This window comes from Gallus gallus, chromosome 15 (assembly GCF_016699485.2).
Source record: "Gallus gallus isolate bGalGal1 chromosome 15, bGalGal1.mat.broiler.GRCg7b, whole genome shotgun sequence".
Classification (NCBI taxonomy): Eukaryota; Metazoa; Chordata; class Aves; order Galliformes; family Phasianidae; genus Gallus; species Gallus gallus.
Genome location: NC_052546.1, coordinates 1,006,835 through 1,015,428, shown reverse-complemented (window position 1 = coordinate 1,015,428; position 8,594 = coordinate 1,006,835).

Sequence of the window (8,594 nt, the reverse complement as noted above, 5' to 3'; positions counted from 1 at the left end):
AGAGAAATGGAATCGATGAATGTTTTACTGAAAAGACTCCTAAATAATTGGGAAGATGTTGGTAGTCATAGTAGTGTGGGCAGCAGGGCCCTCGTACTCTGATAGCACTGTTAAATTTGGCTAGCTTAGGTGAATGATTGCAGATTGCAGTAATGTAGAAAGCAGAGATGATTATCCATAGGCAATTTAAAGAACAGAGGCTGTTTGGAGTCTTAAGAATTGGTTCTCAGATAATCAGAGGATTTATTTTATTTACATCAGACTGGGATCTAATTAAATCATGAGAGACCTTTTGATTTTTGCCTCTTAGTTCTCACTGAATTTATTCAATAGGAATATTTCAAATGCAGGAAAAATAAGAATTTTCTTGACACTTTGCTTGTACTGATTCCTGGTCTTGTTCTTTCTGCATCTGTCTGGAATACCATCAGGTTTCTGGTCAAGATTTTGACCTTGTCCTTAATTAGAGTTTTAATTGTGTTCCTCTCAATTGTTTTCATGTCTGCTTTTCGGTAGTAACCTCATTCTATTTTACTTAGTTACGTTCTGCCCTGTTTAAGTGTTAATGAGTGAATTCCCTTTAGGTGGGGTGAGAGTCCAGGGTATTATTCTTGAAGGAGCATTTCAGGATTTTCTGCACGCCTTTTCATTTAACTCACTTCTACTTTCCAAATCTGGAAATGCCATTGCATCAGAGAAGGCAGTTCTAAATAAGATTTCTCCTTAGCTGTGGCATAATCTCTATTGAAGAATAAGAGATCGACTATTTGTGGGTGTTTATGTGCGGCTGTTTTGAAGGGCATTGCCTTTCCTTAATGACAAAATACATCAGATTCATAGGTGGTGACAAGAGTGCCTCAGGATTTGCATGACAGTGGTGGAATGGAAAATGCAAGGCTGTCTTCACTGTCACTGTGGTTACTCAGAGCTCTAAGATCTTGTTCTTTTTGCGTAAAGTAGCAAATTGTCAAAGCACAAAAGCTACCTTGGATTGTCATAAGATTGTGTTTGGGGCTTAAACATCCTTGTGATGCCACCTCGTTGCCTTGCTTTCTAGTTTTGGAAGTCCTAATATTTCTCAAGTTCGTAAGTTGGATGTACGTTTGCTTTAAGCTATTGAGTTGATATGTAAGAACAACAGAAGAGGGTGCTTGCTTGGATCTGCATTATTGATTGAAGCACTCTACCTCACTGTACTTCAGTGAAGTGTAGCCAAGAACAACAAGATAAGAATTAATAAAAGTGACAAGGGAGTTTCTCAGACTGTGCTGGTGCACATTAGCCTGGATGAAGAGAAAAAGAAGCTGATACTTGAGTCTTTTGAGTCGTGAAGGGTCTGGTCAGTCCTTGAAGGGGAAGTACATGAATGGCCCAGTTGTCATCGCATTTTATTTTTCCTCCAACTTTGACTAATGGTGCATTTCCTCTGGCCTCCCACAGGCTGTCCATGGCTGACTTGCTTTGTCACTCTTCACATCTAGTCCGCTGCCTTTACTGTCCACCCTGTTCCCATGGCAGGGACCCAGTGTCCTCTAAAAAAACGCACAGGCACAAAACATCTGTCATTCTTTCCACTTTCAAGCGACCACTTCCCATACTGTGTGGCCTTGCAGGCTGAAAGCAGTCTGCCTCCCCTCTGCGTGCCTGGAGTACATGCTTACTCTCTCTGCTTGATAAGAGAGCTCCAGCATTCTGCCTGTAAAAATAGTAATGGGCATCTCCCTGTTGATAAACAGCTCTGCCTTTATTGTGTTCATGGAGTGATAAGTTGTCTGGATCAACAACTAGTTGTCCATTTTACTTCTTTGCAGCCAAAGTTATTAGGGTCAAATTAGGTGTGAGCTGTGAAATTAATCATTACAAGCACAAGCAACATACTGTGCTGTGGACAAAGGAAAAAAAATAGTTTAGAAGTGGAAAATATTGAGAAGCATGAAGAACCAAAGCAGTCAGGAAAAGGGGAGGAAAAGAACAGCTGGCAATGCTGTACAAGGTTGTTTATCTAAGCCTATGGGCTGTGCTGAATTTGTTCTCCTGCACCTGTGGACCATGAAATCACAGAACAAGGTAGATCTTTAATTCCACCTAGTTTGCCCAGATACAACAAAGAGAGTCTCAGTTAATCCATACGCAGTGCCTCATAGGGAGAGGAATATACCTGCCTTTTATTTACATAAAGGCACTATTTCTGGAGCATGAATTAGTTGATAGTATTCATTGCACATCTTCAATGTGGCCCCACCGGAAGCATTTCATGGGACTTGTAATAATTATTCATTTCAGGAGGATCTGCAGCTATTGCTACTGATACAGACTGAGTTGTGCCCAGCCTGCATCTGACAAGTGGGCAACACACATAGTTTAGTTAGATACACATTTGTTTATGAATACTACCCCAAAATAATCAAATTATTTTCTGAATATTTAATTTTAAAAAGTGAGCTATTTTCTTTTTTTTTCTTTTTTTTTTCTTTTTTTTTTTTAGGGACTGGGTTTATGAAGATAGAAGCTGAATCACTAATCTGAGTTACATGGATCTAGTTCTCACTGGAAGTAAAGTCCAACAAATCTAAGTTATTAGGTGGAATTTCTAAGATGAGAATCCAGTCCATCGTTCTGAGGCAGCATTTGACAATTGGCATATAACCTATACCTAGGAATTGTGTCCTATGAATCATGCTTTTTCTTAGCAATTGCTCCTCCCTGTAGAGCAGGAATCATGGTACTGGCTGGCAACAAGAGATTATGTGGAAGTATGTTACGTTTCTCTGTTGAATTTTACCAAATTCTATGAAGCCTGATACAGTAGGAAAAATAGTATTCAGAGCAGTGATTGCCTTCATCTTTGCCCTAGTACTATCACCAGCTTTTTCAAAGAGCATTTTTTCAGACGAGTCTGTACTGAATTCTTGCATCTCAACCACATGTAGTTGTTTGCAGGATCAGTCCCAAAGATTTCAGCCCAGGTGTAAAGCATCTACAGGAGCTTCTCTGCATCATCAAGCGGAGTCATGCTGCAGCTGGCTTAGGTGGCAGCTGTGTTCTCTGACCCAGGTGTTATACATCAGAGCAGAGGCAGTGCCAAAGAGTGTAGTTCCAGAGTGTTCTCTTGAGCTTTTAGAGACTAGTGAGATTCCACCTAGTTTGCCCACATACAAGAAAGAGCAGAGTTTGGACTCACTGTATGGGGATGCAGCCGTGGGTTGCTGCCAGGATTTAAGCAAGCTGATTAGAAGCAAGCGATGTAGGTAAACCTTCAGGTTATGTTTATAAACAGTGCTGCTGGCATGATCTTTCTAATGTTAGTTTCTATCCATTTTTCCAGATCTGTTAACCAAGCTTGGAAGGAGCATGCAGTTCAAAGGTCAAATGTATGAAAGCAAAGCCTGCTTGATATACCAAGAGCTCTTTGTAAATTTGATTCTAACTGAGAAGCTATAGAGCTGTGAAGGGGTGAAGGGCAGAGGAGATAGTGCAGCACCCGCTGAAACGCTTCCATTTTGTTTTCTGAGGTGAGAAGCCTGAACTTTGTTCCTAAAATATAAGCTGAAGGTGTGCTGGATTTGCTTGGAAATGCTGCAAAGCTATTCTCATTTCCTGTAGCTGTTGTAAGATTGGCCTTTTTCCATAGCTAAGTCTTGGTTCTTAGCAAGCCAGAATGAAATGGCAGAAGAAATTCCCTCTCTCTTTCATCTTACGCTATATCTAGCAAGGCAAGAATCAAGACTTTGAACCATTAATTCCTAAGTCTGTGGCTTGATTTCCTACAGCAGAAACTGTTTTAAAGGTTTTGTCTTCTCTTACCAAAGCTAATTGTTAATTGCCTCTTCTTTCCTTTAGCTACTGCCACAAGGAAAGACTGCCTTCTGTGCTGATGACAGATCTGCCCTTCTGTTATCAGACACTGCTCTTTTGCTATCTCAGTTTCATAACAATTACCTCTGCCTGAGAGCTATGGATCAGCCACATTGGGCAAAGCAGTCCTCTGAGAAAGAGAATGATGGATGACAGAGTGATTCCCTTCAACATGACTGGGGCACTGAGGTTGTATCAATTTTTTCTCTCTCCTTATAACTCCTCCCTTTCCCTGCTCTGCATTCTTAACGTGAATCACAATATTTCTGCATGAACAGCATGCACACGTGTAACTTTAAAAAATTTATGGCACTGCTGTCTGCCACATTTGTTGAAATTGTCAGGAAAGTAATGATTGCTACAGGTGGCAGAGGCTGCTGGATGAACATCATAAGGTATACAGGGAGAAAAACTGACTACCTTTGCCAATTTTCAAGTATTTACACCAGTACTACTGCTTCTTTTTTTCCCCGTAATGCTCACATGTCATTTGCTACAGCTCATGTACTGACCTTCTGCATCTGCCCCAAAAGGGAGCAGGCCTGGTGTTCATACTGCGCCGTGTTTCTGCTCGACCCTAGGGTTGAGTTTGCAGTGACACAATTTTACTGGCACAGAATTTGGAAGATGTTGTACCAGAACTAAACAAAGTGTGTCTGGAAGCATCTTGTCCTAAAAAGCATGTGCAGGCAGTACAGATTTCCTTATAGAGATGGGTTCATGTGACTGGCTCTCAGCTGTATTGAAAATCAGCTTTGTATTCATGTCCTTCCCTGAAATACTCTCATAGTTGATTTAAGCAGTCTTTAGCTGAGATCATATTTCTAGTTTGGGATTCCCTTCATACATCTTTCATTAAGACAGGGATTCTCTGCAGTCAGAGACCAGCACCACAGAACAGCTGGATCCATTTTGGCTTGACAAGGGGCATTGGGCATTTTTTTATACATATATTTATGGCTCTCGTGAATGTTCAGAATGCTTTTTATAAATATTAAAAATAATCAGGCGTTCTGGAAAGAATTCATACTGCACTGCCATCATCTGTAAGAGTTCTTCCATCTTCCTCTAGAATATGTATTACTAGTTGACACTGGGAACTAACTGGTCCAGTCTGTGAATTTCTAGCTGTAGCTAGAGGAAGGGGAGGCTACAAAGGGAATTGCTATCTCTTGATCATCAGAGAGAGCAAATATAATACAGGCGGCAGTCTGGCTGCCCCTGGAGCAAGTCAGAAGCAAGAGGCTTTCAAACAGGCACCTCTGAAAGTTCCCTGGAGTTTTGCTCTGCCTGCTGCACCCGCTGTGGTTATTTGGTAGGTTACTTGCCCTGCTTGTCTTGAGGTGGCTAGAGTTGAAGCATATGTTTTCTATTTAGAGCTTGGAGGGTGCCCAGGTCTGACTTGGCATGCAGTCTGCACTGGGCATCAGCAGTACAGATGTGGAAACCACAAACCCGATTAATATGAGCCTAGGGTAAAAACTCAAATAAGCTTATAAATAAAACCAGACTTGCAGATTATTTGTTTCCATATTAGTCTATAATAGACCCTACTTGATATGTTTGTTTGGTTTGGTTTGGTGACCGACATAGGTATTTATATTTCCAATAAAAATTTAAATCAGAATAAGACAGACCAAGTAAGCTTAAATTATTTGTGCAGAAGATGATTGCAACTGTCTGAAGTGTGTAATTACTTACATGAAATGTTAGCCTGCTTTGAACAGAGATGTGACAAATTCCTCACTATTTAATTTACCGTTCCTTCATGGCTCCAAATCCTACATTAGTATATAAAAATGGACTCCTAAAGGCAATCTAATCCTCAGTGAACAATCCTGAGGTGTCAGATGGCTTGGTGGGTCAAATTCTCGATGCAAACACCATCTGTGTGATCTTGGGTGAGTCACTAAATGATCCCCACATCTTAGCTTGAAGTAGTGACCATGTGTTAATGGCAGAGGGTGTACAAGTACCTACTGAATCTGGTGCTGTTTTAAATCCTGCCAGGCTCCTGCTCAGCTCTGGATATGCTAGAGAACCCCCATTGCTCCTTTTCACTGTAACTCCAGCTGCTGCACTGGAGCTAACAAAACTATTCAAAGAAAAGCATTCCAAGGAACCATCTGAGAAGGTTCTTCAGCATTGCTGATGGGCCCTTTATCCAAGGTGAGAATGACTTGATTCAGCTCCACTGAAGCATGCACAGTTGTAAAGAAAAACCTGTGGTTTGACATCTTGTGTATTCTGCCTGTAGTAAGGTGCTTAGGATGGAACATCTACCCCAGATATAACAAGTCTTTGAAATGAGACTTCTTGTACCAAGGCTTTGTATGCATCTACGATTGTAGTATCTACCACTGACTGGCTGAGCCTATGTAGCTTTCAGACTGTATCAAGGGGATGTAATCGGAATTATGCTTTTGTCTCCCAGACCTCCTTAGCAGATATCTGAGGGAAATAAGCACTTCCACATGCTGTTTTGGATCTCACATAGGCTATCAGGGGGGCATGTAGTTCTTGCATCCCAGCCCTGAGCCTTGTATAAGTATATGCAGTGACTTTTTAATGCTAGTATGGCTTTAAGATGAATAAACAAATTGTGCTCTCTTCCTATCTTCGCACTGCAAAAAGTAAGGGGAAGAATCTCTCACACCCTTTGGTAGGTTGTCAGTGCCAAAGAAAAGACACCAGTAGATATTCCATTCAAATGTCCAGTTTTTCTTTCCAATTGTTGCTCTGGATCCCTTTTTATTTTTCCCCTCTTCTACTACTTGAACAATGGCCTCTTCTTAGGAAACAAGTTTTCAGCTTTACAATGGTCTTGACTTCTCATTGTTTGAAAGTCAAGAGGGTCACTCAAAGTAAACTATGTTGTGCTAGGTAATGTTTTTCCACGTGGAAATGTTGCAGGGCCACTCTGTGCTATCTGCCTAGAAAGGCCAGAAGATGCCTTCAGGTTCCCCAGGTGCATCTGTGTTTTCTAATGTTATTGCACATACAATATCATTATGTCTAAACCTTGTCTTTTTAAACAGAGTCAATGCATCTAAACTAATAGTCAGCCATAGGGGAAAACGGAGAGGATTAGTCATCACAGAAAGGAATTAACTCTTTCTGTTGCCCAAAGAAGTATGATATCACCTTCCTAAATTGCAAGAGGATGTTACTGCTTTTTTCTCACAAATCAGGATAAATAATTTCTATCAGTTTGGCAGTCAGAAGTAAAATACAACAGTCTGTGTCATGTGGGAATCAGACATGACTGTTCGGTGACTTTCAAGATATGGTTCTCTTTTCTGCAGCCCACGAAGGCCATTGAAGGGCAGGAAATTTCCCTCCCGCTCACCTTATTCTTTTTGTAAATCTCCTTTTCCCCGTAGGCTGTCTCAGGTACTGCGCTAGGCTTGGCATGTAGACACAACTAGAAATGTAGGCGAGACTTCATGGAACAAAGTGTCCAAATGCTGAGTGAGTGCCCAATGGGCCGTGGCAAAATGCACAGCCAAGTCAAAGAAAAATGGAAAATATTTCATAAAATTCATCTTTGCATCCCTTTTTCCTCTCTTGATATACGGCCTCTTATTCACAGCTGCCTGGGCCCCGGCCTGCGTGTAAATATGTCAGAGCACCAATGAGACGGAACACGGACACAGAAATGCTGGCGGCTGCTCCCAGATAAAACGCTGAGCTGAAGCCGAGGCGTTTATTGTAAATAAAGATCAAGGCAAAGCAGCAACGTTTCGGTTCGACTTCAGCCTGCCAAGGTTACTAGTCCAACTCCTTTCACGACTACCATATGTCCACATACATTTCCCCCTCCAGAAAGTGACATGTTACTCTTATGACAGCTCTGTAGCCATTGCAAGTTCCTCGATACTTTCCATGTGTTGTTTTGCAATAATCTGGAAACGCTGTTGGCAGATGAGCCAGTGGGTGCGTGTGTATGCATGCACGGGAGAGAGACTGCCAGCCATTCAAGTCTAATACTGCTGTACCTTAACAGTAACTTTGCAGGGCCTGAGAAACATTAATGCTTTTTTTGGTTCTTTTCAGTAGAGGGCACTGGATCCTGTGAACAGGAATTGGTACAGTGCAGCTCAAAGGGTCTAACAGCTTTAGCAGATGGACTGATTTTTTTTCCCTCTGGATACTGGCGATGTGGAAGAGAAGTCTGGCTTCGTCTGCTGTACGCCCACTGACAGACATCCAATGGTATGTGTTGCAGGTGATAAACTTCTTTTTCTTGTATGTTTTGTTTTAATTAAAGTGGCAGCTAAAAAAAATGGGTCGCTTGGAAACCAGGCTGGTTAAAGCGCTAGCCGTCTGGCATCCTTCTGAACAGCAACACCAGCCAGCTGGCACAACTGGGGAAGATGCAAGCACCTACAAACTACAGCCTGAACAGCACAGGCTGGCACGGAAACTGTTTGAATTGTAGAGGCTTGTTCCAACGCTCCATAGAGGAACCGCAGGAGTAGTCTGTGAGGAGTTGGCTTAATCAGGGAGTTTAGCCTTCTATATAGTCCTTGATCCAAAATGCCCAAATTTTCAACTTATCATTTCTTCCAACGAATGCTTTGTTCTCAGTAATGCCCAACATGCAGTATTGTCAATATGCTCCACCCCCCTCTTTTTCTTTTTGTCTCTCTGTGCTGGGGTTTGTATTTTCCCAAATAGTGGCTCAGGTGAACTGTAAGCCAAAGTGACTGAGAAAAATATTAGAAACCTTGCTTTTT